The 26,479-nt window shown below is 48.2% G+C and overlaps 1 protein-coding gene and 2 long non-coding RNA genes across 17 annotated transcripts in view; 2 read left to right on the plus strand and 1 right to left on the minus strand.

The window, feature by feature from the left end:
* Window positions 1-6,475: 6,475 nt before the first annotated feature.
* LOC147353278 (uncharacterized) lies at window positions 6,476-8,105 on the minus strand. Of its 3 annotated transcripts, none has more exons than XR_015145504.1 (4): window positions 7,988-8,105; window positions 7,652-7,671; window positions 7,441-7,536; window positions 6,476-6,963 (listed from the first exon to the last, which is right to left on the minus strand). It is a non-coding gene; the product is annotated as an uncharacterized LOC147353278 (long non-coding RNA). The 3 variants fall into 3 exon arrangements; XR_015145503.1 differs by having other exon boundaries at window positions 7,818-8,102; XR_015145505.1 differs by lacking the exons at window positions 7,652-7,671; window positions 7,988-8,105 and adding an exon at window positions 7,818-7,957.
* Window positions 7,577-10,775, plus strand: LOC147353279 (uncharacterized). 4 transcript variants are annotated; one of them, XR_015145508.1, is made up of 4 exons: window positions 7,577-7,735; window positions 8,590-8,673; window positions 9,173-9,260; window positions 10,060-10,488. It is a non-coding gene; the product is annotated as an uncharacterized LOC147353279 (long non-coding RNA). The 4 variants fall into 4 exon arrangements; XR_015145507.1 differs by lacking the exon at window positions 7,577-7,735 and adding an exon at window positions 8,328-8,500 and having other exon boundaries at window positions 9,069-9,260; XR_015145506.1 differs by lacking the exon at window positions 7,577-7,735 and adding an exon at window positions 8,362-8,500 and having other exon boundaries at window positions 10,060-10,197.
* A 3,737-nt stretch (window positions 10,776-14,512) lies between these two features.
* Window positions 14,513-26,479, plus strand: part of NLRC5 (NLR family CARD domain containing 5) — a 93,615-nt gene continuing 81,648 nt past the window's right edge. For 9 of the 10 annotated variants that reach the window (XR_015145500.1, XR_015145501.1, XM_086350773.1 and 6 more), the window contains exon 1: window positions 14,513-14,647. The gene's annotated coding sequence lies outside the window, so the exon portion shown is untranslated. Of the gene's footprint in view, window positions 14,648-14,712; window positions 14,837-26,479 lie in introns of those variants that run through there. The other variant, XM_086350765.1, reaches the window with a different exon arrangement.

Here is a 26,479-nt window from a genome sequence, read left to right on the forward strand (position 1 = left end):
GCTAAGCAGCTCGGAGCTCACACAGCAAGGCTGGCAGTGGCAGGTTTGGGTTCTAATCCAGGTCTGAGCACTAGACTTGGCCCCTGGAACACAATACATCCACCTTCTGGGCCCCTCAGGCTACACTGGAGCTTGGGTCCACGTCTGTGTGTATGAGGCCTTCAGGGGGTGGGGAAGATACTATTCTGAGGCCTTAGCTTTGTCCTAAAACTAACCCCGCCCCTCCCATGCCAAAAATAGGCTCAACAAAGGTGGATTCGGAAAACCAGCACCTGGATATCCAGGTGCTGGAATCGGTGTGATCATTTTACTACCACTAGGGGGCGCTGGCGATGCTGAATGCCGCTGTGTCTTTTGTGAGGAAAGCACCTGCCACCAGCAGTTGGAGAGGGGGTGGGTGTCCCAGACCTAGTGGGGAGGGGGATCCAGTGGGGCTGCCCCAGCCCCTCATTCTCTGTGTGACCTCGGGCTTCAGTTTCCCTTCTGCAAAAGGAGGATAAAGGCATCCTAGACCTACAGCACAAAGGGTGAGAGCTGGCAAAGTTGCCCACAGATGTTAAGAGAGATTACCTGGAATAAATCACAAGCAATTCAATAAGGCCAGACTTCCACAGAATAAATTTCGTTAATATGCAACTTAGCCAAAGTAAACATGGGTGGAGCAGAGCTTACATGTAATTAACCATGATTGATATTAGGTGAAGCTGCACTCAGCTCCGGGAGGACAGGACGGGGCTTTGCCCACTGCATCCCTGAGCAGCGCAGGATGGCAAAGAGTGGAGAGGTGACAAAGACACCCACTGGCCTCATCCCAGGCCCCATGACACCCTTCCTTTTTTCTCTTTGTTCTCCCAGCATCCAGAGCAGCCACCTCCCATCGCGAGCAGCCAGGTAGAGCTGGTGGAAAACAAGTCCATGGGTGTCTCCATTCAGAACATGTCTGTGATCTTCAAGGGATCTCTAGGTGCCGGGGGGCAAGCTTTCCCAGGCTGACCACAGCTCCCTGGCCCTCTCTGGGCAGAATGAAGGTCCCTGGCTCTTTGTACGCTGAGTTAATCAGTCTATAGATTTTGAAATCGACCCCTCTGTTGACCAACACACAACTGAATATGTGTCCTACTCCCTCTGTGAAGGCAGGGAGGCTGGACTCCATGGCCGCTGTGTGGCTCTGACATTTAGCGATTGGTTATGGTTAGGCTATGGCAAGTAGCTTCCCCTCAGGGCTGCAGCCCGGCAGGCTGTGTGACCTTGGGCACTCCACCTAACCTCACTGAATCTCAGTTTTCTCATCTGTAGGATGAGAGTGATAATAGCAACCGGCCCACATGGTGGTTGTGAGATTTGAGTGAAAAAACTGTGTGTAAAATTCTTAAGATTATACTCGGCTCAGCTGGTCCTTATTATTACTACTGCTGTGACCACCCTGGTACCCCCCAGCATGAGCATACTCAAGTATTTTTCAAGCAGCAGCAAACATCGAGTGAAAGCTAAGAAGGAAGAAAGCGGTTTGGAAATCTAGGACTCCTCCACCTTTCCTAGGGTCACTTCCCTTCCTTCCCATGCAGCCTTGGGTTAAGGGGGATGGATCTCCCACAAGGCCTTCAAGATTGAAGGCGGGAGGAGAAGGGGATGACAGAGGATGAGATGGTTGGATGGCATCACCGACTCAATGGACATGAGTTTGAGTAAACTCCGGGAGTTGGTGATGGACAGGGAGGCCTGGTGTGCTGCAGTCCAAGGGGTCGCAAAGAGTTGGACATGACTGAGCGTCTGAACTGAACTGAACCCACAAGGCTGTGCAGTGAAGAAAAAACTACTCAGGACTCAGTTTCTCATCTGCCCAACAGCGACATCACTAGGCCATTGAGAGGAACTCAGAACCTGGGCCAGATGGTGCAGTGGTAAAGAACCCACCTGCCAATGCAGGAGGTGCAAGAGAAGTAGTTAAGATCCCTGCGTCGGCAAGCTCTCCTGGAGTAGGAAATGACAACTTACTCCAGTATTCTCACCTGGAAAATTCCAAGGACAAGCTACAGTCCATGGGGTCACAGAGAGTCTGACAGAACTGAGCAACTGAGCACCAAGACTGGAGGAGAAGGTGATCTGAGAGGTAGGAAGCACTATCCTGTCCCAATCCTAATACAAATACAAGTCAATGTTTGCAGAACTTGCTACTAATCAGCTACTTGACTTAGATTAACTGTGGAATCCTCACAATCACCCAGCAAAGAAGATGCTGCCAACACCCCCATTTTATGGCTGAAGAAACAAAAATTCAGAGAGTCAAGGGGGACTCCCTCACCCTGAGCTGAAAAGCAGAAGAGCATAATTTGAGCCTGAACCATCTAAATATTCCAAGTCCCTGTTCCTACTACATCATGACTGCTCCCACATGGAATCTCTATGGTTGGCTGGCAGAGCAGGAGGTGGCCAGGCTGAGGGATGTGCCTGGCTCATTGGACCCTGGCACACAGTAGGTGCTCAGTGAACAGAAGCAATAAAAAATATTCAAATCACATCTTCTTCATCCATTCAACAGTCGATTGGCAGTTAACCTCTTCCATATCTTGGCTGTTGCAGATAACACCGCAGCGAACATGGGGGTGCATATTTTTTTGAATTAGTGTTTTTCTTTGGAAAAAATACCCAGAGATGGAATTGCTGGGTCATATGGTAGTTCTACTTTTAACTTTAGAGGAATCTCCATACTGTTTTCCATAGTGGAGAGGCGGATGACAGAGGCTAGGATGGTTGGATGGTGTCACTGACTCGATGGACATGAGTTTGAACAAGCTCCGGAGTCAGTGATGGACAGGGAAGCCTGGCATGCTGCAATCCATGGGGTCGCAAAGAGTTGGACACGAATGGCCGCTGAACTGAACTGAACTATGTCAATTTACATTCCCACCACACTGTGCAAGGGTTCTCTTTTCTCCACATCCTCTTGAGTTCATTTCCAAATTTTCGTTTTTCAAATCCATCCATCCTTGCCTCCCCCCATGGAGTCCTATGATTTCATGTGGCGCTATTTCTTTAATCATTGAACAGTTAGTTCCTGCGTGGCGTCTTCCAGGTCGCTCTATTATATCAGAGCCTTGGGTGCTAATCCTCTTATTAACTGTGTTTGCTAGTTCTCTCTTGGGGTGAATGGTTTCCTTTGTTTGTGAAATTTATTTTCTTAGAAGCTCATCTTTAGTGGAATTTGGTTTTTCTGTGGACAGACTCTGCTCCCTGAATCACCTACATTTCCTTGGAGAATAATTTTGCACTTTGACCTGCCAGGACCCCCAAGGTTACATCATTCATTCATTCCTGTCTTTGTAGGTCCATTTCTCAGCTCAGGAAGTCCTGCACCATGCTGGTAATATACATGCATACACGCTTCAGAAAGGCATGTGCCTGGGCTCAGGTTCTTAATTTGTTCCCGCTCAGACCCACCCCAAAACTTCCTGTAGCTTGCTTTGGTGGATGAAGTCATTTGGTCTCCGCTTCACCAAGAGGAAGTATTTTCACTCCCCATCTTGTCTCACTTCTCTCCCTCAGACAGTGTTAAAACCCCAACCCAGTTTGCTCTCAAACCCACAACCTGATGCTCATCTCTTTGGGTCATCTTAATTACAGCTCTAGCTATCATTTCCCTCCTCATCTTTAGTATCTGGGATTGTCCCTTTCTTTTGTTTGAGCTCAGCTGTGTATTAAATAAAACCTTTTGTTGCAAGGTGCCTATTGGTTTGGGATTTCCCTGGTGGTCCAGTGGTTAAGACATCACCTTCCAGTAAAGGGGAACAGGTTCCATGGTTTTATTTAATATACAGCTCCCACATTCCTCCTGGGGAAAAAAAAACACCATACAAAACAGAAGCAATATTGTAACAAATTCAATTGTTTCTTGGTCACTAAGTCGCTCTTTGCAACCCCATGGACTGTAGCCCACCAGACTCCTCTGTCCATGGGATTCTCCAGGCAAGAATACTGGTGTGTTGCCTTGCCCTCCTCCAGGGGATCTTCCTGACCCAGGGATCAAACCAGTGTCTCCTGCATTGGCAAGCTAATTCTTTACCGCTGTGCCTCCATGGAAGCCTGACAAATTCAACAGAGACTTTATGTGCTATGCTTATCACTCAGTCATGTCCAACTCTTTGCGACCCCATGGACTGTAGCCCGCCAGGCTCCTCTGTCCATGGAATTCTCTAGGCAAGAATCCTGGAGTGGGTTGCCATGCCCTCCTCCAGGTGATCTTCCCAACTCAGGGATCGAATCCAGGTCTCCTGCATTGCAGGTGGATTCTTTACTGTCTGAGCCACTTAAAAAAAAAGTACCTATTGGTTCAATTTTTTGATGGGGAGAGATCTCCCTGAGCCCAGACTGACAGTCTGCAGATCACAGGTCCTGCCCACCTGCCCAGGTCACCTTGGGCCACACATCCCAGTCCCTGGCCACCTACCCATCCCGTGCCTTGGCCCTGTTCCCACCACAGGGCTTTTGCACATGCTGTTCCCCCAGTCCAGAAGTCCTCTCCCTCTTCCTTGCTCCATCTGATTTTCCTTCTCCTCGGGGAGGGCCTCCCCACACCCTAACTAGGTGAGGTTTTCTCTCTAAGACTCCCAAACCACAGCCTGGTGCATCTGTCGTTTAAGACACTCCTCAGGGGCCATTTTACATTTAGGTCTGGGATTATCTGAGAAACCTTGAGCCTCTTGAAGGTAGAAACCAAGTGTATTGAGCTCTGCACTGTCCCCCACCTCTTCTCCCAGGAATGAAGCATGGTCACCACGTCATGAATATTGTTAGACAAAAGCAATGGCAGCATCTTTTGGAGAGTAACCAAGCGCAATTCCTTCTCTTTATGTGGATTTCCTCATTTAATCTTTGCCACAACCCTTGGAGGTAGCCAATATTATCATCCCCATTTTACAGATGAAGAAGGCGAGGCCCAGGAGGCCTTTTCCTAGATGAGAGAGGCGGACAAGGCAAGGGATTACTTCCCTATCACACAGGCGAGAAAACCAAGGGCCAAAGAGAGTAAGAGGGTGCCCACATCATTGGCAAATTAGCCATGGGGTGACCTGGGCCCCAGGCATTGCTCAGCAGCTTCCTTTTTTCTCAGCCTGGGAACACTGGGTCAGCTTTGGCCCTTCCATCTCCAGAGGCAGATGACCACAGTGGTTCTGATGGGCCCCCATCCAGGCCATGGGACCCCCTCTGAGTCTCCCTCTACTTTCCCACAATGTCCTGTCAAACCGGCCCAGGTAGCTGTCTTCAGCCTCCAGATGCTCAAGCTCTCCTATGAGAACAAGAGTACCATGGTTCCACCATGATTGTATAAGTCCCCTCCCAACACCCAGGCAGGCAACTTTTTGTGGCTTTCACTCCAGGAAAGTTGAGGTGGGTGGGTAGAGGTAGAGGGAGGCAGGGAGGCTGGAGGGTGGGAATTCCACCCCCACAGATGGGCCTCTGAAACCTCCAAGTTCTTCTCACTGCCCCTGCTGTGACTGGTTGTGTTTCTAAAACATGGCTGTCCTCTTGATCATCAAAATCATGCAAGTTATGGATGGGGTACCCCTGGCAGGGGGTGGGAGGGGAGTTGACAGTTTTAGTAATATTAGATTTCTTAAGCTGAGTGGAAAGGCAGGGGTGTTTGTAACACAGATCCCCAAACCACTGCCCGTCTCTATTAGGGCCACATGGCTTTCCAAATCCAGAATTCTGTGGATTTTAGAAGGTAGTACAGGGTGCGTGCACACTAGGTACGTTACAGGACACGCCCGTGGGATCACGGTGATGCCCTGCAGTCAAGCCCACTGATATTTCTCAGCATATGAATGATCACATGAAGCAAGATAAGTACTGTGTTAATATTATTAACAGCCTTCCATCCAAGCGGTCACGTTTGCTGACAAAATGTAAAAAAATCTTGCAGCCTTCAGAGCTTGTTTGATTTTGTCTTGCAAATGGGATTGACAGTCTTAGTGGTGGCAAGTGAGATCTGTGATCTTCACTGCAGCGTGAAGGAGCTTTTAGTTGCGGCAAGCACTGTCTGGTGCCCTGACCAGGGATTGAACCCAGGCCCTCTCCATTCGGAGCACAGAGTCTTAGCCACCGGACCACCAGGGAAGTCCCTTCAATATCTCTTCATGCGTGAAAATGACAGCCAACTGTAATGTAGGCACATGGTGGAAAACAGAGAAAAGCATAAAGAAAAAACTCACCCTGCTCATTCACGGCCATCACCCATTTGCCATAACTAAGAGATCAATGTGGGTTCGTTGCTATTAACCACATTCCAGACTTTGAATTTCACAAGTTTTTTCACTGATATACTTTTTCTGTCCTAGGACCCAATCCAGGTTAGCACATTGCCTTTAGGGTTTTTTAAAAAATCTTAAAAAAATTTATATTATTTACTTTTTTTTTTAATCTGAAAAGTTCAGAGTCCTCTAACAACCAGCTATAAACCCCGTCTCCCGGAGTGCCCTTCTTCTTTCCTCCTCCCCTGCCTTTTCTCGGAGCCCCCTCTTATTTCTGGTTCCTGAGGACTTCCCTTCTTGCATTTGAGTCTAACTATGGACATCATGCTTTTTAGGAAACTGTTAACCAAGACTTGGGCGTGCTGGAGTGCTTCCAGAAATCAGTTTGAAGCAACTCTTCAGGGGCAGAGAGAGTGCCAAGCAGATGTGTCCTGGCCAGGGAAGAGCAGTTCCAGGACCAGGGTGGGAGTGGGGGTGGGGGGAAGCCTGCAGGGGGAGGAATCCCAGGGTGGCTGAGGGAGGGGTTGTTTTCTGGGAGGTGGGTAAAGGACTTGCAAATCAGGCCAGGAGTTAGGTCGAGATCACGTCAAGGAGACTTAAAGGCCCGAAGAAAGGAGTAGCAGCACATAGACGGCTTTGGTGTGGGGTGTGGAAGGACGTTCCTTGGTTTGCCACTGGTGCAGAACGGCTGGACTGGGGAGGCGTCAGCCTGAACCTGTGTTAAAGTGATAAGAGGAGTGGCCCTCAAGCGTCCTTCATTGCACACAGGGAGCTCCAGAGGCCGAGAACCAGGATGCTTGTTCAAGGTCACAGGTCACATTCACATCAGAGTCCGTGACTGTGGCCCCAGCATTTTTATGTAAGTATGGATGGGTTTCCAACAACAGCTGTTTCGTTCTTACTCTGGGCCAGGCCCACATAGCTCCTGACTTCATGAATCATAAAGCTTAGAGGGCATGGACAGTGATAGATAATACCTAACTAGCCAAACAAAAGACTATGTAACCACTCATTGTGCCTGGAGCTATGAATTAAAGCCAGGTGGTCAGAGAAGGGGCTTATACAACTCATAACCCCAAATTAGGAGGCTATTTGAAAGTTATCTAGTGCTCTGGGTCTTGGACTTTGGCCTACATCAGAATCACCTGCAGGGGTGGTTAAAACAGATTCCTGGCTCATGCTCAGTTTCTACCTTGGTGGGCCAAGCGTGGCGCCTAGGGTCTGCATCTCCAACAAGCTCTCTCCCAGGTGGTGCCAATGCTGCTGGTTGAGGGGCCATGCTTGGTCTCTGGAGTATAAAAATGCAGTTAGATCCATGGCTAGCAGATGACGTATCACTTGGCTTTGCCGATGGTTTCATTTCAGAGGTGGAGGAAGTGAGCCATGCGGGGAAGTCCTGATACCTGTTCAAACCTGAAAGAAGCTGTTGAGAATGTGGATAAGTGAGAATTCAGGAGAGGAAGAGCCACGTGATCCCCCAGCTGCAGGTCCTGGGGAACTCCCTTCCGTTTTCAGATGACTGGTGCTAGGCTGTCTCCAAGAGTCCCTGGGGCCCACTGCTCCGCATACCTCTCCCATCACTCAGCATGGAGAGTCAAGGGTCCTGGGCTTGCGGGTTGCTGTCTGCTCTGAGGAGGGCCCCCTCTCACAGTGAACCTGGTTTCTTCCCCTCTACCCCCACTGCCCTGGAGATATATCTATTGGGCTGCTGTCTGCAGGCCTCTGAGCCTTGTAGTTACCCAGCCTTGAGACCAAAGAAGGGCCAGGAAACAGCAACAGAGACATCAATGGTTTATTAGACAGGAGATCTTAAGCAGGAGGTCCTGGAGTGACTGGCTATCCTAGACAGAATGTGGCAGAAGGGGAGGAGGAGGCTACTATTTATAGAATAACTAACATCACGTGGGTCTCATCAGTTACCAGGGAAACCAGCAGCTAGGGCGTGTCCCTCACCACCCTTCAGGTTAAGGACCACGACTATCTGAATCACTTTGAGGGCAGGTGTTTCCCTTTAATAAACTAGCAGGTGGAGCCATTCTGACTTCAGGATTAGAACAGTCAATCCCTAACCGGGGGCCCAGGGCAAAGGTATTCCTGTGAGTTGGGGGTAGGTGAAGCAGAGAGTCCTCGAGCGGGGGGTGTACAAAGAGCAAGTGAACTTGTAGAGTAGCCTGATCAGACACCATCCCTACCATCCACGCCTCCTACTCCAGGAAGGAGATTTTCTTAAACCTCTTGGATTCTGCAGTGGGGTGAGTGGTTGACTCAGCAAATCCCACCCTCGTCCCTCTGATGTCAAGCATAGAATATTGGTGGGGGAAATGCTGTTCCTTTCCTCCAGGACTTGTGACCTGACTTCTGGTAAGGGAGAAGACTCCAGAGTCGTGATTGGGAGGAAGAGGCACCATGAACCATGGAAGCAAGGGTGAGGGGAGGTGGGGGTTGGGAGGGCATAAACCGGAAGGGCCTGCCCGAGCAAAGGCCTAGCAGCTGGCATGGCAAATCCCTTGAGAGTGCTCAAAAAGTCTCTCTGCAGAGTGCCCTAAATATAGACAGAAGCACTTGGAATAATTCCTAGAGTTCCTTTTCTGGGGGATGGGAGCACAGGGCCAAATTTGCATCTCTCTCCTTTTTTTAAAGTATACTTTTAAAAATCATTGTGATTTTAAAACTAATTTTTATTTATTTATTTTTGGTTGTGCTGGGTCTTCGTTGCTATGCTGGCTTTTCTCTAGCTGCAGTGAGTGGGGCCTACTCCCTGGTAGGGTGTGTGGGCTTCTCATTGCGGTGGTTTCTCCTGTTGTGGCTCCCGGGCTCTAGAGCACAGGCGCAATTGTGGTGGCACATGGGCTTTGTTTGCCCCGAGGCATATGGGATCTTCCCAGATCTTGGATGGAACCTATCTATGTCTCCTGCATTGGCAGGCGGATTCTATACCACTGAGCAACCAGGAAAGCCCTGCATCTCTTTTTGACTTCAGGATTAAACTGACTTTTTTCCACATTGACCAAGGTAGGTGGTCTTGGCAGACCTGGAGAAATAAGCCCCAAAGTATCTCATGTCTTAAAAAAAAAAAACAAAGGGCCCTGATGTCTGTCTGCAACAGGATCAGATGATCCCTCCCTGATCTCACGGCCCTTCTGCCTGTGTTTGTGTTGGGAAGACAATGAGATTGGAGAAATGGGATCCTGGTGATGTCAGTTAAGGGGGTAGGGAGGGCAGGAGAGCTCCCTGGGCCTTGGATCCCCTCTGTGGATGGGACGATAGTCCCAGCACATATACGCCCCCACCCCGGGGCCTAGGAGGGACCACTTGGGAGATGTACCACTTGGGGGGTGGGGGACAGGAAGAGAGGATGGGTTAGGATGTAGTTTTTCATGGACATGTGGATGAATGCCCTGCAGGCCATGGGGCCGTCTGTCCCATGGGTCACTTTGTGCCCGGGGAGGTTCACCGTGGGCCTGTGACCTGCGGAGCAGTGTTGAGTCTGCCCAGAACTCCCTGTGGATGAGCATCACCACTATGGGTGCCCTTTGAGGTCGCGTCTCCAACGTGTGGTCTAGAGGAGGGTTTGGGGACACATGCCTGAGACCAAGGCTCTTGCTCACCTTCTAGACTCTTCCCAGACAGAGCTGCAAGTGCCCCTGACTCTCAGTCATCGAAGCTTAGTGGTCCTGGGTCCCCACTCTCAAGGTGCCATTCCCCGCAGGTGGCAATGCACACCCACAACCCGGCCAGAGCACGGACCCTGGCTCCTGGTTCAGTGGAGAATATCGTGTCTGGCTCAACCCATCTTTTTTTTTTTTTTCAGTTGTGCTGGGTCTTCGCTGCCGTGTGCCGGCTCTCTAGTTGCAGTGAGCCGGGGCTACTCTCCAGCTGCGGTGCTCAGACTTCTCACTGTGGTGGCTTCTCTTGTGGAGGGGCTCTAGAGTGCTGGCCCAGCAGCTGTGGCACTCAGGCTTTGGTTGCCCGCGGCATGTGAGACCTTCCTGGACCAGGGATCAAACCTGCGTCCCCTGCATTGGCAGGCGGATTCCAATCCACTGGACCACCAGGGAAGTCCACACAGGCCTTGCAATGGCACTTCAAGTGGCAGCAAGAGCCCTGGGCTGGGAGGCTGAGGCTTGGTTCCTGCCCAGCCCTGGGCCTCATTTTCCCCTCCTGTAAAATGAGAGTGTTAGACCTGATGATCCCCAAGTTCCCTTTTGATGCTGACCTTGTAAGATATTTGTCCACATGACATGACTCTAATGGCGGAATCTCAGGCACCATTACTGGGGTGAGCAGGAGGTATTTTGGAGAAGGCCCTGCCTAGCGCGTTCTGCTGCCTTCCCCACAGGACAAGTTGAGCTGGCCCTGCAGTCTTTTTGAATATCTGCCTGTGCATATGGCTTTGGTAGAGAGGAAGGGAGCAGGAGCTAGAATTACCCTGGCTGGGTTTCCCAGCCTCCTCCTTGGTCAGCAGAGAGCATCTCTCAGACAATCTCTCTTCTCTCCGCCTTTGACCCCCTTCCCCAGCTACCAGCAGAAGTCCCATTTCCTGACCTGCTTCCTGCATGAGCTGTCACTCATTTCTGTCCCATGTGGTTCCAGCGTTGGGCAGGAAATACGGGACTGTGGGGGCTTCAGATTCAGACGACAGGAGGGAGAGTAAGGGGATGGCACCAAGGTCCAGTTTCTCATGGAAGAGGGGGAGGGTGGAGCCTCTAAAAAGCAAATCAGACTTTAACATGGAAGAGAAACTCTGATGAGCCTCAGCCAGACCACTTTATGATGCTCAAAGCATATGTCTTCTTCCCACCTCAGGCTAGAATACAAGAAGTTTCTTTCTGCCATCTCAGTCTTGGGAGGTACCAGGCTCCTGAGAAGCTGTGTGAAGAAAATCCCTCACTGCCACATTGGCCAAATGGAATGGGGAAATGGCACAGGAAGACACTGGCATGTGCAAAGTCCCTGGGGTAGAAGGGAACACGAAAGAGTCAAGAACCTGAAAGGAGGTCGATGTAGCAGGGAGGAGAGGGAGAGAGGGGAGGCCTGGGTCCACGCTGTGAAGGTGCAGAGGGGGCCTGGCCTTTACTTTGATGAGCAGGAGAGATGGCCAGGGGCAAGGGCCAGAGTGGAACTTGGCAAAGGGACACTACTTAGAGTTTAGGAAGACTTGAGGGGACAGCACCATCTTCTGAGCCAGGTTCTTTCCTCCTCTCTCCCCTCCAAATGCTCTCTTGGGCCTGTTTCTCTTCTCTTGGGGTCCAAAGCAAGGTCTGACCCAGGAAGCTGACCAGGAGCGCTCATGCAGGCTGGCAGGCAGGGCTCCTGGCAGAGGAGTCAATGTGGTCTCACCAGTTCCCAAGTCCTGAGTCCAACATGGAAATTACAGGCCTTGGGATGTAAGCCTCTGTGGGTAGTGACACCAGTTGGGAGACTCACTGTACCCGAGACAGCACCCCCGAGGGGGTTGGGAAGCCCAGGCCCCCACATTGATGCCCCAAGGACAGCATGAGGATAATCAGGCAGCTCCTTCCCCAAAACAGAAACTTTCACCATCACAAGTGCCAGAGAGCTTGCTTGGAGCTCTGCCTCATGTGGACCACAGCCCAGCCAGAACCCCACAAGGCCCCGGGGCTCATTTCTACTCCAGAAAAGTGCAGCCCCTCAGCTTCTTTCACCATCCCGGGAGAGCATCTCTGCACAAGAGATGCAGTTAGCATCTCATCATTGTGGTTAGCAGGACATGTGGAGTCCCAGAGCTTGCCAGAACAGCACCAACCTGCTGGACACCTCTCCTAACTCCTGCCCCTTCCCTCCAAGCCCAGAGACTCAGACCTAGGCTTACATCAAAAGACTGGGAAGTCCCCCAGCACAGCTGGGGGCATCTGCTGCTTCCTCCAGGGAGGAAACAAGGGCTGCCCAAGGCCAGGTCCTGTGGACGCACATCCTGCCACCTGGGCTGCTGACCCAGGAGAGGTTAGGGCCCTTGTGTGGGACCAGCCTTGGGCAATGGGGAATGCAGGGGGAAGGCTTGGTCTTCAAATCTACATCCAAATACCAGTATCTTGAAATAGTAGTTTGGAGTTCCTCTGCCTCGGTTCCCTCATCTGTTAAATGGGATGATGATAATACTTTCCACACAGTGGTCTGGTAAGGACTGAGTTCGTTTGGAGGGACTAACATGGTGGCCAAGAGCAGGGGTTCTGGAGTGCCCCTGCTTGGGTCCAAACCCCAGCTTTTTCGCTGCTAGCTGTGTAATCTCGACATGTTACCTCCCTGTTTCCTCACCTGTAAAAATGGAGATTAAAAGGCTGCCATGAGGATTAAAGGGGCAAGCATAAGTACTTAGAGTAGGTACCAGTGCTCACAAATGTCAGGTATTGGTTTTACTCCATGGAAACGGTACTTGGCACACAAGCTAAATGGTACTTGCCCAGTAAATGTAGGCTCCACCCTCTGGTCCCCTTGATTGTTACGTCTTGTGTTTCCTACCCCCAAATTCAAACACACAAGATTCCCTTTGATCTCCCATCTGTAAAATGTTATTACCTTGTTCATACTCAAGTGTGAATGACTGGTAGTCATTTAATTTATACCAGAGGAGCAGTCAAAAATTCAGCCAAAAGAACGATGTGCTGATGGTGGATTCTCAGGCCACCGGCCAGGCTGAGGGTAGGGGGCACTTGGGAAGGTAGCTCTCCCAGAGTCCTTCAGTGATAACCTTATCAGCCGGCCAGGTACCTCGAGGGTAGAAAGGATATCAGGCCCAAGACCCAGCTCTGCTTCTAAGTGCTGTGTGACTTTCAGCAACTCACTGACCTCTCTGAATTTCAGCTTCCTCATCTGCTTAATGGGATTACTTTTCTGCCTTTCTCAAGGGGCTGTTTGAAATTAAATGCACCTGAAAATGGTCTGCATTTGTCTCTCCAGATTGTGGTTATCTGTCCATGCGTCCGTCCGCTCTCCCCAGCCTGGGCAGGGAGGAGGTGTTCTGTGAACACGAGTGGTACTGAAGTGCACATCCTGATCTTGGGACATAACCCCATCCATGCATCCAGTCACAGCCCACATGCACTTTCTCTTCCATCTCCCACCATGCCCTGCAGTGACCCGGCGAAGCTGGGAATACCCCATTTAGCAGAGGAGGAAACTGAGGCCTGGGGAGGTCAGGGCATTTGCCTGAGGCCACATAGCTAGCAGTGGTGGGCCTGGGAATCAGCCACAAGCACTTGACTGCCAAATCTCTGCCATCACATGATATCTGGTCATCAGAGCTGGTGCTGGAAGGGCAGCAGCTTCCCTTCTCCCTTCTCACAGGGCTGTGGGATGGGCAGAAGGATGCCTCGCTCACTTCAGGCACAGGCTGCATCAGCCTTAACTGTAGGAGGTCATGTTTTAAAGATCTCTACGTGGAGGGATCATCACCCTACAGACAGCAAACTTCAGGCTCAGAGAAGTAAAGGCATTTGGCCAGGAAGTTGAGGGCAGGACTTGAACCCAAGGATGTCAGACCCCGATGGTTGTGCTCTGACCACTACTTGGCAGTGCCCTGACGCCTACACACCTGGCTTGAGAGGCAGGAGGACAGATCTGGGAGTACGTGCTACTTCACTGTGGAGATGCCAGGGTGAGGTGGGCAGATGGTCTTCCTAGCAGGCAGACCTGTCCCGGGAATGTACCCTCTGCAGGAGGACAGGACCGCCTGTCCCCAGAGGAATGCAAAACGCCAGGGAGGTTGTAGTCAGTCCTGAAAGGGCAGTGACCAGTGGCCATTCAGGACTGCTGCTGACCCTTCCGGGGGGCGCCTTCGCACCCTCTTACCTCTCCTCCAGTCCCCTTTGTCCCACTCCTCCCTCGTCTCTGCCTGTGACCCTTGTGTGAGTTGGGCAAGTTCCTTGACCTCCCTCCTAAATTCGTAGGTAGTGTGTTTAAGCACCGTCCAAAGGATCAAGGGCTCAGTAAGACCAATTTCGATTCTCCCCTCCCTTCATCCCGGAGAGCAACGAGGAACAGGAGGCTGGACCCCTGGGGGCTAAGTCTCCTCCTCCTACCCAGCGGGCATCCCTTCCCACCCTGCCCACCCCTCCTTAGTCTCCAGGGAGGCAGGGAAAGCGGAACTCAGCCCGGGGTCTACCGGCGCCCCCCGGGTGCGCCCATCCTCATCCCTGCGCCTCGGTTTCACATCCACGGAAGGGGCTTTCCCTTGGTGCCATCCCCGGGTCCTGTCCGCGCAGGTGGCTGAGCGCAGGAGGCACTGGAGCGGGTGTGCCGCCCCGCCCGTCCCGCGCCCGGGCACCGAGAACCCACGTGATTTCCCAGCAGAGGCAGCCGGCTCCGAGAGCCCGCCGCCGGGCTACTCCGCGCCTGCTTTCAGTTTCAAGTGGAGCGCGGCGAAGTCGGGAGCGCAGCCGGTGAGTACGCAGCGCTTCGCGGGGCGAGCGGCGCGGGGCGAGCGGCGCGGGGAGGTTGGGGCGCCAAGGCGGCGCGGCTGCTGGAGGACTCCGGAGCCCGGCGTTCCCACGGCCACGTGGTGGCTGGCCAGGCAGAGAGATGGTCAAGTATGGGAGGTCGGGCCGGCGGACGGCTGGACTGATGAACGGGTAAACAGCTTGGGGCGCCGGTGGGCAGGGCGGCTGAGCGCCTGCCGCCCTGCGGAGTTTGGGGGACGAGTGGCGAGCTGCAGAGGAAAGCGAGTCCGGGTCACCCGGGTTGGGTTTCGGGACGCGGCTGCGTGCCTGCTCCCTCCCACTCCTCTCCACCTTCCCACGGCTCCTGTCACCTCCTGGAGCTTCAACTTCTAATTGCCTGGTAAAAAATTCAGAAGTCCCGCTGCTCCTGGGGTGCAGTTCAGACTTTTTAGCCGAAAAAGCTTTTTAGGATGGACAATTCCAAACACATGCAAAGGTAGCCCTAGAATTTAGGTTGAGCTCCACAGATAATGCCTGTTCTGATATAAACAAGCCCGTGTAACCACCACGGTGGTTAGCTTCAACAGACCAGTCCAGTTTCGTCCCTGCCACACGTCATTTTGAAACAAATGGCAAACAGACATCACAGCACCTCAACCGAAAAAATTTTCACAAAGTACTCAAAGAGTTGTTAAACAGACGTAGCCACCGCACCATCTCTTTAAATTTTTTAACAGTAATTCCTTCATGTCAGATCTCCACAGACTATTCCTGATGAATATTTTAACCTCATAAGTAATAGGTGAATACACGGGTGGCTTTTTGTTTACATGGGTGCCTTTTTGTTTACATGGGTGCCGTTTTGTTACTTGCTTTTTGTGTTTTCAAGTTGTTTTCAGCCATTTTCTCATGGAGGGCACAGGAGGGGGACAAGATCTGAAGTTTGCTGGAATGGCCCTTCTGTGCCGTTTGCCTCCATTTTATAAGTTAGGGTTCTTAAGTTTATGTTTTAAGAAGTTGGAGGACTTGAAGCAATTTGAAAACCAGTACTTCCCAACCTCCCAAACCTGGGGATAGCAGAAGGTGGTGTGTATACGGGGTCAATACCTGGAGTCGCCTTTCTCCAAATTGGTTTTCTTTCTCTCTAAGAAGCTGTAAGCTCAGAAAAGCACAAGGCCCAGTCTCTTACCAGAGAACAGAAGGGGAAACAAAGCTGATGATTTCATGGTGTGTGCAGGTTCCCCATCTAGGGCGCTTTTCTCAAAGCTTAATGAAAGATAGCATTCACTGGGCTGGTCATTGATTATGCCCACCTGCCTTGCCTGCAAAGCATAGCACCAGCTTGATTGGCACCTAGCACAGGAAGCAGACAAACCAGGGCTTTCAGCACCTTGAATTTGCTTGGTGGTGGTGGTGGTGTTCAGTCAATAAGTCATGTCCGACTCTTTACGACCCCATGGACTGCAGCTCGCCAGGCTTCCCTGTCCTTCACTGTCTCCTGGAGTTTGCTCAAACTCATGTCCATTGAGTCGGTACTGCTCTCTAACCATCTCATCCTCTGTTGCCCCCTTCTCTTCCTGCCCTCCATCTTTCCCAGCATCAGGGTCTTGCTTGATGACCACGGCTGTTGTATCTCTCAGAACCTTGGTCTCTCACCTGTAAAATAGGGATGACAATATGTCCTTCCAAGTGTGTTTTATGGGTTGCTCGATGAGTATGCCCTGTTCATGGTCAACCTCAAGGTACGGCACAAGCATGAGGGGTGAGAGTCCTTAACGAAGGCAGACAAGCAGAAGGGAAAGTGTTTCGGAAGAGTCTGACGATGTGCTTGGCCTTATTCCTCCAACAGACACAGAGGTGATGTGGCACCGGTCTGTCTCCCTACACTCCCTACATACACCTACCTCCCCTCTGAGAAAATCCAGCCAAATCACTTAGGATGTCTTCCTCTGTCTGTTATGGGTTGAATTGTGTCCCTGAAAAAGCTAATGGTGAAGTTCTAAGCCCTCTATTTCAGAATGTGACTTTACTTTGAAAAAAAGATCATAGCAGATGTAATTAATTAAGATGAGGTCATATGAGAGTAGGTGGGCCCTTAATTCAGTATGACTGATGTCCTTATAAGAAGGAGGCCAGCATAGAAGATAGAGATATGCAGGGGGAGAAGACAGCCATGTGACACAGAGGCAGAGATTGGAATGAGACATCAACAGACTAAGGAAGCTCAAGAACTGCCCGAAACCATCAGAAGCCAAAATGGGCCAGGCAGAGCCCACGCCTTGAAGCTTCAGAGGGAGGGTGGCCCTGCCCGCACCTTGATTTCAGATGTCTGGCCTCCAGAACTATTAGAGTATAAACTTCCGTCATTTTAATTCACCCATTTTGTGGTCCTTTGTTACAGCTGTAGCAAAACTAGAAAACTAATTTGCCATCCCAGAATCTCCTCTCTGCTTTCCAATTAAATACATATGCAAATACTTTGTGAAAACTTTGTGAAGACTCTGTGCTTTCAGTGCAGGGGGCACGATTCAATCCCTGTCCCAGGAACTAAGATTCCACATGCCATGCGGCATGGCCAAAAAAACAAAACAAAACTTTTTGGAGGCATTCTAAAGATGTAAAGTACTGGTTTTCTTTACCGAATCTGTTTTTTGAATGTTGGCTGGTAGCCCAAAGTCTTGACTGAAACTCAGTCTGCAAGACAAACACCCAGTTGATTTGAGTAGGAAAAAACAAGTCTGAAAAATTGATCAGGCTGGCGGTTGGTGCAAGGTGTCTGGAGAAGAGAAGGCTTTTGGTCCCTGAGACTACCCTGAAAGACCATGTTTCTGCCATCCACTCCCCTTGAAACGAGGTGGAAGTGGTGAGGCAGGCAAGCATCTTGGTTATATATTTGGAACTTGATACTCATAAAATAAGCATGATTATGTAACCTCCATGCCATCTGGGGTTTCCTAGATCCTTGAGAGCTGGGTGAAATTGTCATGAAACCCCTTTATACCCCTTTGAGAAGCCCTAAGTATTCTCAAGCTCTTTGTGGATCTGAAAGGTGAAGACGAATGTGAGCTTAGTTCTTCTGGCCACCTCTGACCCCAGACTCTTCCGCTCTGCCGTCATCCTCTCTGCCTACTAGACCAGGGCGTGAAACCAGGTTTCCTGGGATGAAAAGATGGTGGGCCTGGAGAAACCTGAGTTCATTTGTCTACCCTACCAGTTCCATTCTCTGGGATGGAACTCGCGCTACATCCTGTGAGTCACTCCAGAGTCTTCTGATAAATTCCCAGACACAGGAGTATTTCCCAGAAAGGTTTTTAGCAGCCCTTCTGGCTGGGATGCCTCTGACATTTGGCAAAGGAGAATTTCAATGAACTTGAGGGAATATCAGTATTCACACTCAGGTGACCTGTCTTCTCAGTTTGGTTTTCCTCCTTCGGGTCTTTTTTCTGCATATGTATATTCCTTTTTTTTTTTTTTAAATAATGAACTCATAAAAACCAAAATGGAATTACACTTTTTCAACTAAGTAACATAGAATTATATATTGAAGGAAAATCAATGGCAACCCACTCCAGTATTCTTGCCTGGAAAATCCCATGGACAGAGGAGCCTGGCGGGCTATGGTCCATGGGGTCGCAAAAGAGTCGGACACAACTTAGCAACAACAACCAAATGCTGTGATATCATTTTTTGAAATTAATTTATTTATTTGGCTACAAGTCTTAATTGCAGCATGCAGGATCTTTAGTTGCGGCATGTGAACTCTTGGTTGTGACATGTGGGATCTAGTTCCCTGACCAGAGATCAAACCTGGGTCCCCTGCATTGGAAGCAGAGTCTTAGCCACTGGACCACCAGGAAAGTCCATGTGATATCATTTTTAATTGTTCATTTATTTTTTTTTTATAGCAGAGTTTTATTAAAGTGAAAAGGGACAGAGAAGGCTTCTGACATAGACATCAGAAGGGGGACGGAGAATGCCCCCCTTGCTAGTATTAGCAAAGGAGTTATATACTTTTTTAATTAGTTATTACAGTAAATCAAAAGATTGTCTCCAGGTTGTAAAGATCTTACTAGACCGACTCCCATAATTTACATTATAAGATAACAGGATTAGCCAGAAGGTTTTCAGGAAGGAGAAACTGTCCTCAAGCAGGATACATTGTTATATAATCCTTAGTACAGAGTTTAAACTGAGTTGTTTGTTATATAATCATCAGTTCTGGACTTAAAGAAAAAAACATTTTATGTAATTAAGACTAAGGAATGTAGAGGAGAAAAAGATGTTTGTCCTTTCCTCCTCCTCGAGAATTCCAGACCTCTATCTCCAAGAACCCTAGACCGCTTTCTCCTCCTTGGGGATCCCAGACTTCTTATCAACCTGCCTAGGAATTGACTCTCTCATTCCCCCCTTTTCTTTTAGGAGAATTATGTTGCCAAGGGAAAGGGGCATCGTTTTCATTCCATTAACTACTTCCTGCTATTGAGGGGCGTGTTGAGGCAACATATTCTCCTAACCCTCATACGGAGGGTCTCTGATCCAGGGGCCCCAAGTAATAGTTGGAGGATGCTGTGGCACTTGTAGGAGCCTGGACAACCTTTTGTAACTTAAAAGCTTTCAGACAGTTAGAAACAAACCCCATTTTACAGTTACAGATGATGTAAGGCAAAATAGTCATTGCTGCTGCTGCTGCTGCTGCTGCTAAGTCGCTTCAGTCGTGTCCAGCTCTGTGTGACCCCATAGACGGCAGCCCACCAGGCTCCCCGATCCCTGGGATTCTCCAGGCAAGAATACTGGAGTGGGTTGCCATTTCCTTCTCCAATGCAGGAAAGTGAAAAGTGAAAGTGAAGTCGCTGAGTCGTGTCTGACTCTTAGCGAGCTACCCCATGGACTGCAGCCCACCAGGCTCCTTCATCCATGGGATTTTCCAGGCAAGAGTACTGGAGTGGGGTGCCATTGCCTTCTCCAAAAATAGTCATTAAACCAAGTTAAAACCTAATCAAAATTAAAAGTCACATTATGTCCATAGTTAAGGTACAATATGTTATACCAGTCCATCTTAGGATTGCTAGATGTCATCACAGGGTTGAAGAAAGTCCTTTCCTTGAAGCGAAGAAACCCACCATGGGAAGTCTTCAACTGATGAGGAGGTTGAAAAGCTGAAAGTTTATCCTGAAGATTCTAGACAAGCCCCCAAGATGATAGCTTACAGTGAACAGTGTTGGATTTGTGATCTCCAAAGAGGAAGATTTAACTTTGGGAACAGGGACCAGCCTTGATCATTCAAGAGCTTTCATATTGCAGAATTTTACTAAAGTGAAAAGAGACAGAGAAGGCTTCTGACATAGACATCAGAAGGGGGACGGAGAATGTCCCAGGTGTTTAGTTTTTAGAGGCTAGTAGTGATACATCCACATAGTAAAATAATACAAAACACACAAAAAAGTATGTAATGAAAAGTCAGTCTCCCCCTCTCCCCTGTCTCCCAGCCACCTGATAACGCTTCCTGAAAACAGTCATTTATCAGATTCTTATGTCTCCTTTCGTAGATAGTCTAGGTGGGCCTTTACAGACATATATATCTATATCTATGTATAATGTTTGTGTATAAATCCCCTTCTCAGAAATGGTAGTATACTGGATATAGTATTTTTTATCTTGCTTTTTTTAATTAAAAATTTTTTAAATTGCTTATTTGTTTTTTGACTGTGCTGGGTCTTCACTGCTGCTGGGTCTTCACTGCTGCTGGGCCTTCACTGCTGCTGGGCCTTCACTGCTGCTTGGGCCTTCTAGGTGCCGCGAGCGGGGTGACTCTTGGCTGAGGTGTGTGGGCTTCCCATTGTGGTGGCTTCTTTTGTTATGGAGCACGGCTCCAGGAGCACTGGCTGCAGCAGTTGTGACGCGTGCCCTCAGTCGGTGCGGCTCGTGGGCTTAGCTGCTCTCAGCATGTGAAATCTTCCTGGACCAGGGGTTGAACCTGTGTCCCCCTGCATGGACAGGTGGATTCTTGTCCACTGTGCCGCCAGGGAAGTCCTATCTTGCTTTCTTTTTAATTGTAATTTGGAAATCTTTCCACATCAAAACAAAAAAAATCTGCCTTTTTCCTTTCTAAGAGCTACATGGTATTTTTCACTGCTTGTTCCACAATTGATTTAACTATTGTTGGACAACTAGGCCTTTTCCCATCTCTTATTATTCTAATCAGCACTGTAGCACATATCCTTGGGCAATCATCATTTTTACCCGTATCAGAATAAATCTTTAGGGAAAACATCCAAGAGTGTATTTGCAAGGTCAAGGGGAATGTTTTCTGTATATTTGCAGTTTGGACTTTGATAAATCTGGCAAATTACCCTCCTTAAGTCTTGTACTGATTTTCACTCCCACCAGCCATGTGTGGAGGGAGCCAACTTCCCACCCCTCCCCAATACATATGTTATCAGATTTTCCGTATTTGCGGATCTGGTAGACAAATAATGGTATCTCAGGTTTTTTTTTCAGTTCTCTTATGAATGATTTGAGGCATCTTTTCAAATATTTAAGGGTCACTTTTCACAAACTATTCATATCCTTTGCCTCCTTTTCCATTGGGTTGTTGGTCTTTTTCCTATTGAGTTTTGAATGCACTTTACATATTAAGGAGATGTTTCGCTGAAAGTTTTGCTTTCAGGTTCAAAGGATTCATTAACAAATGACTCATCATACACAATAAGCAAATTTCAGTATTTAATAGAGTATTAATTGACTTAATTTCAACATACAGTCATTAAAAGAAGAGAAATAGAAAAAATAGGGAAAAGTAACAGCACATACATCACCAAATTGGGCTGCCTAACATCTAGACTTAAACAGCATGCTGGGAAGTCCCTCGTTAACAGCAGTCTGGAGTCCCAGCTGGGAAAAGGTCCCGGATGGTGCATCCATCCCCACAAGGGAGACTTCAAATTGCAGTTTCAGGGGCTCCTGCTTATAATCCTAGGCTATGAATTAATATCATCATCAGTTTGCATTCACAAATTCAGCTCTTTTTTTACTTTCACCTTTTTACAATGCTGTTTGTTTCACCTTGTGAGTCATAAGATTTCCTTAGACTCCAGGGGATTGGGCCAGACCCTCAGAGGTCCGAGAATTGCAAGACCCACTCCCTTTCTTGTCTAAAGTAAGATGAGACTCCTGATGACTCATCTGACTCATGGTGTCTAGGCAGATCAGAAGCAGGTCAGAGGCCCACTCTCCTGAAGCCTGCACAAGACTTCCTCCATTTTACTTTCCCTAACATGAAATTATCTATTTGTATTCAGTTCAGTCGCTCAGTCGTGTCCGACTCTTTGCAACCCCGTGAATCACAGCACACCAGGCCTCCCTGTACATCACCAACTCCCGGAGTTCACTCAAACTCATGTCCATCAAGTCAGTGATGCCATCCCGCCATCTCATCCTCTGTCGTCCCCTTCTCCTCCTGCCCCCAATCCCTGCCAGCATCAGAGTCTTTTCCATTGAGTCAACTCTTCGCATGAGGTGGCCAAAGTATTGGAGTTTCAGCTTCAGCATCAGTCCTTTCAGTGAACACCCAGGACTGATCTCCTTTAGGATGGACTGGTTGGACCTCCTTACAGTCCAAGGGACTCTCAAGAGTCTTCTCCAACACCATACTTCAAAAGCATCAGTTCTTCAGTGCTCAGCTTTCATTACAGTCCAACTCTCACATCCATACGTGACCACTAGAAAAACCATAGCCTTGACTAGATGGACCTTTGTTGGCAAAGTAATATCTCTGCTTTTCAACATACTATCTAGGTTGGTCATAACTTTCCTTCGAAGGAGTAAGCGTCTTTTAATTTCATGGCTGCAGTCACCATCCACAGTGATTTTGGAGCCCAAAAAAATAAAGTCAGCCACTGTTTCCACTGTTTCCCCGTCTATTTGCCATGAAGTGATGGGACCAGATGCCATGATCTTCGTTTTCTGAATGTTGAGCTTTAAGCCAACTTTTTCACTCTCCTCTTTCACTTTCATCAAGAGGCTTTTTAGTTCCTCTTCACTTTCTGCCATAAGGGTGGTGTCATCTGCATATCTGAGATTATTGATATTTCTCCTGGCAATCTTGATTCCAGCTTGTGCTTCTTCCAGCCCAGCGTTTCTCATGATGTACTCTGCATATAAGTTAAATAAGCAGAGTGACAATATACAGCCTTGACGTACTCCTTTCCCTATTTGGAACCAGTCTGTTGTTCCATGTCCAGTTCTATATATATTTGTATTAGGAATATACTATCATTTAAAAAATATTTTATACTTTTTATTTTGTATTAAGGTATAGCCAATTAACAATGTTGTGATAGTTTCGAGTGAACAGGGAAGGGACTCAGCCATATACCTACATGTATTCATTCTCCCCCAAACGCCCTTCCCGTCCAGGCTGCCACACAACGTTGAGCAGAGTTCCCTATGCTGTACAGTAAGTATTCTATCATCTTAAGTGGCTACATACTTGTCCAAAGAATGGTTGAACTGTATTTGTTAGACATTTAGATTGGATCTTGTTTTCTCCTGCATACATGGACTGTTTCCTCTGTTTTATATTAAAAGGAAAAAAAAACCCAAAACAAGATGTGGCAGTTTAATTCTTTCCATAACCCTTACCAGCATTCTTCTCAGGGAAGGAAGTATTTCTGGAAAGATGCTTTGATGGGATTGGGGTGAGTGGAACCTGTGTGCAAAGAGGTCATCAGGGATCAGCAGGTCAGCAGAGCTTGTGCGACGGCTAGGGGTGCAAAATGTGCTCCTGAAATGAAGGAAGGAGGGGATAGGAGAGAAGGGAGGACGAGGAGAAGGTGGAGGGGAGCAAGGCTAAACAGGAAGAAGACCCCCAGACTTCCTCGGGATAGGATGCCCAAAGTGCACTTCCATTAAGGAGATGCACATACTTCATGCGAGGTGGATACCGACAACAGAGTCTAGCATCGGCTCCACTCTGCGATTGTTAACTCAGCACACATCTGCTTGGATTCTGCAATGTGCCGGGCCGTGTGCTAGGTACTGGGCTCTAGCTGGGGACATAACAGAGTCCCCACCCAGGGAGGTGATGTGCCAGTAGACACAGACAGTACCCAAGTATACAAAGATGTGCAGTAGACGTCAGGTAACGGTGAAGGAGATAAGGCAACTGAGCTCCTTTTGCCTGTAATGTAACAGAACCTGAGTCGGAGCCCTCTGTCCAAGGAGATCTGCCTGTGTGGGACCTGTAAGCTTCCCCAGGCCATGGTACTTCAGGGTGTCTGAGCCAGTTCATCTGTATCGGGAAAGAGGGGGCTGCCCCAGCTGACTTCCAGCCCTGTGAACATTCTGGTGACCAGAGGGCTGCTCACAGCCTGGATGGTTTCCTTCAGCTCTGTTTCCACTGTGGACTTGTAAAAGGATATATGGACTTTATTTTTAATTCTGTTGTTGTGTTAAAATACACATAAAAGTTTCCATCAACCATTTTTAATGTTTTTAAAATTTATTCATTTTTGGCTGTACTGCGTCTTCGTTGCTACACAGGCTTTCTTTTGTTGTGGCAAGTGGGGGCTACTCTCTAGTTACAATGCATGGGCTTCTCATTGCAGTGGCTTCTCTCGTTGTGGAGCGCGGGCTCCAATAGTTGCAGCACATGGGGCTCAGTAGTTGTAGCTCACACGCTCTACAGCATGGGCTCAGTAGTTGTGGCAAATGACTTAGTTGCTCCATGCATGCGGAATCCTCTCAGACCAGGATTCGAACCCAAGTCCCCTGCATTGGCAGGCAAATACTTATCCACTGTGCCACCAGGGAAGTCCTCTGTCAACCATTTTTAAGTGCACAGTTCAGCACTTTTAAGGACATTCATGTTGTGAATCCATCACCATCATCCATTTGCATAACTCTTTTCATCTTGTAAAACTGGAATCTTGTGCCCCTCACCCCCTAGCAGCTGTCATTCTCCTATCTGTATGGATTTGATTACTCTAAATATCTCATATAGGTGAATCATACATTATTTGTCTTTGGGGGACTGACATATCACTTAGCTTAGGTGTCCTCAAGGTCCATTTATCTTGTAACATGTTGCAGAATTTCCTTCCTTTTAAAGGCTGAGTAATATTCCATTATATGTATAATCATATTTTTCTTATTGATTCATCCATCAATGGACACTTGGATTGCTTCCGTGTTTTACCTATTATAACCAAAGCTGCTGTGAGCACAGGAGTACAAATATCTCTTCAAGACCCTGCTTTTAATTCTCTTGAGTACATATCCAGGATCCAGGGTCATAGTGTAGTTCTGTTTTTGATTTTTGAAACACCTCCTTACCGTTTTCCACAGCAGCTGTACTATTTTACTTTCCTACCAACAATGCACGAGGGTTCCAGTTTCTCCACAGCCTCCCCACCACTTTTTGTTTTCTGTTTGTTCTGTTTGTTTCAGTTGCCATCCTAATGGAAGTGAGGTGATATCTCATTGTAGTTCTGACTGTGTGTGTGTGTATGCGTAGTTGCTCAGTTGTATCTGATTGTTTGTGACCCCATGGACTGCAACCTGCCAGGCTTCTCTGTACATGGAATTTTCCAAGCAAGAATACTGGAGTGGGTTGCCATTTTCTACTCTAGGGGATCTTTCCAACCAGGGTTTCAGCCCGAATCTCCTGTATCTCCTGCTTTGGCAGGCAGATTCTTTACCACTGAGTTACCAGAAGCCCATTTCCCTAACGATTAGTAGGGCTTCTCTGATGGCTCAGTGGTAAAGAATCTGCCTCCAGTGTGGGATATGTGGGTTTGACCCCTAGGTCGGGAAGATTCCCTAGAGAAGGAAATGGCTGCCCACTCCAGTATTCTTGCTTTGGAAATTCCATGGACAGAGGAGCCTTGCGGGCTACAGTCCATAGGGTTGCAAAAGAGTCGAACACAGCTTAGCGATTAAACAGCAACAGCAGCCGTTAGTAATGCTGAGTGCCTTTCCATGTGTGTGTTGACCATTCATATATCTCTTTGGAGAAATATGTTTTCAGATCCTTTGCCCAGTTTTTAACTGACTTCTTTGGTCTCTTGTTGAATTGCAGGAGTTCTGTCTGTATGCTGGTTATCAACCCCTTATCATGTCAGAATTACCCAGAGTGTAATCTGGTAATTTGGGTAATCTGGTAATTTGGGTAATCTGGTACCCAAAGTACCAGATAGGCACTTTGCAGATATTCTCCTGTTCTATGTGTTGTTCTGTGGGTAGGATCTTTTGATGTATGATTTAAAATTTTTTTATGAAGTCCAGATTATTCTGTTCTTTTGATGTCTGTGCTTTCAGTGTCATCTCCAAGAAACCATTGCCAAACCAGATGTCACAGCTTTCATTCCATGTTTGCTTCTAAAAATTTTATTCTTTTAGGTCTTACACTTAGGGCCTTATCCATTTTGAGTTAGTTTTTATATATGGTGTTAGGTAAGGGGCCAGCTTCATCCCTTCACAGGTGGATATCCAGTTTTCCCAGAACCATTTGTTGAAAAGATTGTCCTTTCCCCCATTGAATGATCTTGGCACTATCTCAAAAGTAACTCAAAAGTAGACTCCTTTTTCTATCCCATTGGTCTGTATATCTGCCTTTATGCCAGTACCACAGTTTTGATAACTGTAGCAAGTTTTGAAATCAGGAAATATGATTCCTCGAGTCTTGTTCTTTTTTTCAGGATTGTTTTGACTATTTGGGGTCCCTTAAGATTCCGTTTGAATTTTAGGATTTTTTTTTTAATCTTTGCAAAAAAGAGGTCATTGGGGTTTTGACAGAGATTGCATTGAATCTGTAGATCACTCTGGGTAATTCTGACA

This window comes from Bos grunniens, chromosome 18 (assembly GCF_055505025.1).
Source record: "Bos grunniens cultivar Pamir isolate PY7600 chromosome 18, Bosgru_T2T1.0, whole genome shotgun sequence".
In the NCBI taxonomy this organism is placed as follows: domain Eukaryota; kingdom Metazoa; phylum Chordata; class Mammalia; order Artiodactyla; family Bovidae; genus Bos; species Bos grunniens.